This window comes from Cavia porcellus, unplaced genomic scaffold (genome assembly GCF_034190915.1).
Source record: "Cavia porcellus strain 051 isolate PalLab524CR breed Dunkin Hartley unplaced genomic scaffold, mCavPor4.1 scaffold_8, whole genome shotgun sequence".
Classification (NCBI taxonomy): Eukaryota; Metazoa; Chordata; class Mammalia; order Rodentia; family Caviidae; genus Cavia; species Cavia porcellus.
In genome coordinates, this window is record NW_026947491.1 from 50,085,585 (window position 1) to 50,092,973 (window position 7,389).

The 7,389-nt window shown below is 38.6% G+C and overlaps 1 pseudogene; it reads left to right on the plus strand.

The window, feature by feature from the left end:
* The first annotated feature begins 871 nt into the window (after window positions 1–871).
* Window positions 872–7,053, plus strand: LOC100716670 (17-beta-hydroxysteroid dehydrogenase type 6-like; annotated as a pseudogene).
* Window positions 7,054–7,389: the final 336 nt, after the last annotated feature.

Consider the following 7,389-nt stretch of genomic DNA (forward strand, 5'->3'; position numbering starts at 1 on the left):
GCACGGGTGAAAAATGATAGGAGTAATCGGGTTCAGTAGTGTTGGGCACTGGATTAGAGTGGCCTCCGTCAGCCTACGGTGGACTGATTCCACCAGTGTTAGTTCAGACAACACCTAGAGGTGAACCAAAAAAGAAAAATTGTAGATTTCCAAGATTTCCATATTGAAAGATAGGCAATTTTGAACTTTAATTTTAACAATGCTTCTGACTGGTCTGCTTTTACTATTTGCCTTGGTGCGGTATCTTACCTGACCTACTGGACCTATTGGATTTCCTAACTCACCTCCCTGCCTTAACACACCTGTGCTTACTCTTTCCCTGCTGTTGTTGTGGGACACATGTTTCAAAAGTAAAATCTATCCATCTTCCTGTGAAGTTGAATATTGTCAATAGCACACTCTCATGCCTACAAGTTATCTTGCAGGTTCTTAAGTGTGGCCTACATGGCCATTTGTGAGCTGGCTTTTCATGACTTCATCTCTCAGATTTTCATCTGTATTTTCTGCATCGTACCCATGCTCAACTGCTTGTAGGGATCAGGAAGATTTTTCTGTTTCTAAATTCATTCATGTATACATTGTTGCTCACTGGGATGTCCCTCTGTCACTGGCTCCTTGTGGATGCTTACTGCCATACAGGAAGTAGTATCCAAATCACTTTTTCTATGAAATTATTTGCCAGGCAACGGCTCATTCACCTTTGTAGTCTCATTAGTATATACAGTCACATGTGTATGCTTCTGTTCTTCCACTTGTGACACACTACACTGTGTGCTTGGTTATTTCCCTGAGTCCTCTGTTAGAGGTTCTTTAAGGGTCAGAACACATATCAGTCAGTACAAAGACCCCTTGAGACAAAAGGAGGAATATAATGACATCCATCCCATTTCTGTTGAAGGGGAAGGATGCAGCTTCACCGTGTGGCTCTACCTTGGCAGCCCTCGTGGGTCTGTACCACCTCATGTGCTGTTACCGGGAGAGGCAGGTGGTGAGCCACCTCCAAGACAAGTATGTCTTCATCACGGGCTGTGACTCAGGCTTCGGGAGCCTGCTGGCCAGACAGCTGGACATGCGAGGCTTGAGGGTGCTCGCTGCGTGTCTGACAGAAGAAGGGGCCGAGCAAATGAGGAAGTGGGCGTCAGAACGGCTGGAGACAGTGATCCTGGATGTCACCCGGACAGAGAGCATTGCTGCAGCCACCAGGTGAGTGAAAGAGCGTGTGGACAATAAAGGTATAAAGAATATCTTCTCCTTTTGTTTACTTGGGCATAAAGGTGCAAAGATTTTATGCTTTAAATGCATCAAAATCAGTTGAAAATGAAGTGTTTTATTTGAAGAATTGTTAAGAATTTTTTGGTGAGATTTCATTTCTTAATAATTTTTTTTGAAAAAAAGATCTCCACAGATATGAGGTCATTATCTCAGTTTACAAGTACAGTATTTATAGACACATTAGTTCATGTTTGGACACTTTCCAAGATAGTTTTTAAAAGTTGATTTGTCTTTCCTTGACTTCTGTTTAAGCTATAGGAATTCCCTAAAGTTAGTCTTTGGCCCTCCTTAAAATGTTTTAATTTTCATTTTTCTTTATTTTTTCATTTTTATTTATTTTTAAAATTTATGAACTTTATTGCTTGGAGTAGTTTTAGTTATACAGAAAATTGTACAATATACTGAGATTCTATATATCTCCTCTGACCATTTCCCCTTCTTCTGCATTTGTGTTGAATATTTGATACAACCAATGAACCAGTACTGGTATGTTATTAACTAAAGTTCATACTATACATTAGGGTTCACTTTGCATTGTATGGTTTTTTTGGTCTAGACAAATGCATACCAATATGTATATCATTATAGTATCATACAAATAGTTTCATACTGTCATGGTTTATGTTTGTGTCCCCCAGGCCTCATGAGTTTGCATTGTTCATTTGTGATGGTTCATTGTATAGTGCTTGGATTAATGGTGTCAGTGCTCCACCCACATAGGGGTGGAGCTAGGATGTGATGTAATGGCAGGAAGAAAGTGTGTCTTTCTCTTTGCTGGTTCGAGTTTGCTGTTTGCAGCCACCATGAAAGGCAGCCCAGCCATGCCCGCCTGCCAGGGAGCCAGCCAACTAAGCGTGGACTGAAACCTCCAAAAACTGTAAGAAATAAACCTTTCCTTTCCCAACTTGGGCATCAGGTATTTTGTCTCAGCGACGAGCATAAAGTAACTAAGACACATACTGTATGGAATCTCTCATTCTTTATATTAGATACCATTCCTTCCAACCCCTAGCAGCCATTCTTGTGGCTGTCTCCATAGTTATGCTTTTTTCCAAATGCCATGATATGATATGTATCCTTAGACTGGCTTTTTTCAGCTAGTTATATGCATTTCAGTTTCCTCCCTGTCACTTTTTGGCAAGGGTAATAATCATTTCTTTTTCTTCCTATACAGTATTCCATTTTATGGAGGATTCCAGTGTTTTTATGCATTCCTTGTTGAAGATCATATTGGCTGTCTCCAATTCTTGCCAATTATGAATTAATTCCTTCACCCCACGCTGGTAGTTTGGTTTGGCTCTAAGGTCTTGTACATGCTTGCCATGTACTTTATCACTAAGCCATATTCATAGTCCCAAATAAAGTCTTATTTCTTTTAAAGTTCTATTTCCTCTTAGATATTATTCAAGTCCTTTTTGATCCTTTTCTTTCACTTTCCTTATGGTTTCCTAATTCAGAAGTTCCTATTAACTGGAACTCCTGAATAGCAACAAAGTCAGCAATAATAATAGCATCAAAAACAAATTGGATATTGATATACCATAAGAATCCTTAACTGTAGGAAATAGATCTGTAATTATAGTATAAACACTAAGAAAAAATAATTATTGATATACAATAAATATCTACTAATGCAGTGAGTATTCCTCCACTAACAGTAGAAAACAGTCAACAGTAATAGCACAGAGTTAATTAACTAAAGATTAGTAAAGTTCAGAAGGGGGGTAGGGAACAGAAGATGAGACTATCTCTGTAAGTGAAATAAGTAAGACCCACATTTGTAAATATCACATTGTCTCTCTAGTGAAAAAAATAATAAAAAACTGAAAGAGTAATAAGATCCAAAATATATAATAGAAACTGTGAAAGTGAAATGGAGGGAAAGTGCTCTAAAGGATATAACTGTGTATGTTTAAGTGTGTAAGATAGATAACCATATTACAAAGTTTCCATTAGATCATTGAACAGAACGTTTTGCACTGTGAATGTCTGAGTATCTGTCCATCTTTGATACTTTGATTTTGTAACTTGAACAACTATTTCTAAGAGGACAATATGTAACTCATCAACTAGTAATTTCTTAGTAATATTTTCTTCGAAACTATGTAATACCTTACTCATTTTTCTGTTTTGTTTGTTTGTTTCTTTTTTTCTTTAAAGTAAAAAAAAAAAATTGGACTGGAGATTTAGCTCAGTGGCTTAAGCACCTGCCTAGCAAATGCGAGGTTGTGAATTTGATCCCCAGTACTAAAAAATAAAATAAAATAAAGTAAAAATTAAAATTAATTAATTAATTAATTAAAAAATTAAGCAATGGAAAATGAGTAGGAGAGAAAAGTGATAAAGAATCCAATTAAGGGCCAGGGATCTATCTCAGTAGCACAAGGGCCTGCCTGGCAAATGTGAGGTCGTGAGTTTGATCTTCAATACAAAAAAACCAAAAAAAATCCTATTTAGCAGCAAAATGAAATTAATAAAACAAGATAAAAGTAACAGAGAATAACAAAGAAAAAAGAGTATTAAAAGAAAAAAACCAAATTCTCCCAAATCCAATGAAGAAAAAGAAAAAGGAAGGAACTGAATTTTTTAAAAAAATCTATTCTTTGAATGAGTGGTTTCTTTCCAGGATCTGCAGTCTTGGAATCCCACAAGTCCTGGTTTGCTCAGCCCAGCTCTATGACCTGTGGGTTTGTGACAGCCCCACCCCGCAACCGCCTAACAGCCCCCATTATCCATGCACTCCAGGCTTTGGCAACTAGTGTGTACTTGCTCACACTGGTAGATAGGGAAGCAATCAGACCACTAGTCTCTGTGCTGAATATAGGTAGTGGTATGGGAGCTCAAGTGACTGCTGGTGTTAATGCCAGTACTTTCAGATCCAGCCATCTCTGAAAGCTACATTCACTGGGCCTGGCCTCTCACCACTGAGGTGTGCTCTGTATCCTTCCCAGTCTGAGCTCAAACTTCTCTTAGGGCCTAAATCTAGCCCACATCCTCTCCCTAACTGACTTGCGGCCATCTCTCTCCCAATTACTGTGGTAGGATAACACTGGGAACACTGAAGTAAAGTTCTTCTGTAGTTTTTCTATGGCTCCGTATTAAATAATTAACCGTTTTCAAAATGGTTCCTGTTAAATTCTCTTACATATGCCCATGTACTGCACTGGGTTCCTTTTTCAGCTCCTCTGCATCATTAAGAAAGAGTCATTTTCAGAGTTAACTCTCCCACTGGTTTTGCAGCTTACAACTGTGGGCTTTTCCTGGGCTAGCACTACTAGTCTGGTCTATTGTTTCTTCCGAGAGGTGCTGATCCTCTGGGTTTACCTGAATCTGTGGAGATAGGTCTCCCTCTGTGAGAGGCTGAGTGAGCTTTCCAGACTGCTTTGTTCTTTCCTCTACATTGTGCTGCTCCTCAAGCTTCTCTGTGGTTTCTAGTTTTACTGTCAGCTTCCTCCAGATTACCAAAAATTCTTTTTTTTCCCTCTTTGCCAAGTTTTCTCAGATTTCTTGATTCTTCGTCACAGAATAGGTGTATTTTGCTTCCAATTGCTACTCTGCCATTTTTCTCTCCTCTTTTGTGTCTTGTAATTCTAGTTTTTAAAGTCTTTGGGAGTCTTTTTATTTTTAAAAAAATTTTATTTGAAAGAGAAAAACAAAAAAAAATGAGAACAAGTTTCAAAACAAGTTATAATACTTGATACATTGTATATTGGTGTCTTGTAGTAGTTATTCAGAGTACAGGACTGGATATCTTGTGTAAACAATGTTAGCACAAATCATTCTTTTCAAGGAACAAACAGAAGCTAGCTGTATAACTACTTTAACTATCTTGTATATACATATATTTTTTCCTTCTACTCATTCTTCTTTTCCTTATATTCTTCCTTTCTCCTATTAAGATTTATCTTTTGAATGTTTTCTTCCCAGTTCACAATATCTATTGTACGCATTTTTTATGCTAAAGAAAAAAAAGAGAAATCAGCATGCAAACAAACATAAAAAACAACAACAAAAGCAAAAAAAAAAAAATACCACCCAAAAATAGCTATGTTGTTATAGCTAAGTTGATAGGATTTTAACAGTGGTGGTTATACTACATATTGTTATCTTCAAAATAGATGCTCAGGTTACCAGATACAGAAATAAAACAAAACATTGGATTTCAAAAACAAGACAGAAGGAAATCTCCCACAATTGCTACAATGTACACCAGCATACTCCAAATTGATGCTCAGACCACCAGTCCAGGCCTGCAGTCAATCAAACAACACACACATCATGCTACCTTTTTCACTTCAGTTTCTATCATCTCATCCTGAGTCCTCTGAATCAGACAGCTGCGTACTGGATGTGTGTGCGGGAGGATTTTCTTCTGGTTTCCCAGCCCATGCCCCGGCTTGCTCATGGCAAGACTTCTGTCTTCTTACTGAGTCTCTTCCTGATCCTCATGGCAGAGCCTGGTTCATGAGAAGGTGTATGTCTTCCTGCTGAATCTTCTCCTGATCTCCAAGGCAGAGCCTGATTAGCAGGTAGGTGTGCCTTGTCGTCTTGCTGAGTCTCCTCCTGATCGTCATAGTGGAACCTGGCTCATGGGAAGGTGTTTTTTGTCTTCTAGCTGAGCCTCCTCTTTGGAAATCTTTTTTTTTTATTCCATTTGTTTCTGGTGGTGCCTTTTTTCCTTGTATATTTGGTAATATGACAATGTGCTGCTGCCTTTCTTAATAACTCTGCTGTTTCCTTGAAGCCAGAGACAGATCCCTTCAGAGAATACCTTTGTGTGTCAGGTGCCTGGGAGCACTGAGTGCATGACATAATTCTTGGGTTGATGTCTTTGGGACCGATAGGATGGTGCCAACTTAGGCTTCAAACTCTCATGAGGAATGATTTGTGAGTAAGATCCTGCTGGGGTGACCCTTTCTTCATCTTCCCAACTCAAGTTTCAAACAGAGAAATTTACTTTCAGCCATTATTGTTTTTGTTTTTTTGAGAGGGTTTCACTATAGAGTTTGAGCTGCTTTGAACTCAATTTGTAGCACAGGCTAGCCTCAAATTTGCAGTAATTCTCCTGCCTCAGCCTGCTGAGTATTGGGATTACAGGCATGTGCCACCATGTTTGGCCAATTTTGGTTAATTAAGAGGTCTTGTTGGCTTACTCTTAACTGAAAGCATAGATACTTAATGAAGAGTCTTTTAATAGACTCTACCTTAAGTGGACCCTGGACTTTGTCTTTTGTTTTCTAGGTATTTTTTAGGCTGTAAACACCAAACTTCAAGATAATAATGTTTGGCAAATTATCTCAAGTTCAAAGCCATTGATCTGTGCTCTGTTTACTCTGGATTTTTGCCTGCCTTAGTTTTTGCCCTGACATTTTAAAAATTGACTTTAACTGGTAGATACATTTTATAGCATTAAAAATATATTTTGCCTACATTTTAAAATTATTGTTAGCGGGAAAATTAGTCAAGGCAATTATCATTTTTGTCTGACATCTTAGTCCTGGTTTCACTATTATTGTTTTAGGACTCTCAGATCTGGTCAATGCCGCTAATATTTGCTGCTCAGGCCTCTTCAGTGAGTGACAAAAGACAACTTCGTGAATATTCTCAAAATGAACTACGTTGCTTTGACTGAGGTGACCTTGATCATAAATCCATGATCATGAAGAGAGCATGGGGAGGATTGTCAGCAGCCCCACAACTCTGGGAAGGATGGCTACCTCTGCTGGAGCCTTCAGTTGTTCCAAGTGTGGAGTTGAAGTGTTTTCAGACATACCGAGGTGACCGAGGTTGAAACAAAAACAGCTGCTGAACACTTCCCTATGTCTTGAGCATGGTACTATATACTTCAGCCTAGGCTGTCTTATTTCATCACTCCCCAGACTTTAGATATGGGACACTGAGCCTCAAATTTCCATCCGTCCTGAAGTTCCCCTGCCAGAGGCAGGATTCACAGGACAGTGCTTTCTTCCAGTTCTTTGTGTTCTGCCCTCTTATCAAACTGGAATTCATAGGATAAAGATTTCTGAAGCAAGGACTATTCTCTTTTTCCTTCTGAAATAGAACTTGTCCTTGTCTTTTCCTTGTTGTTCTTTCCCTCAGTATTTTCCCAGCTGCTTC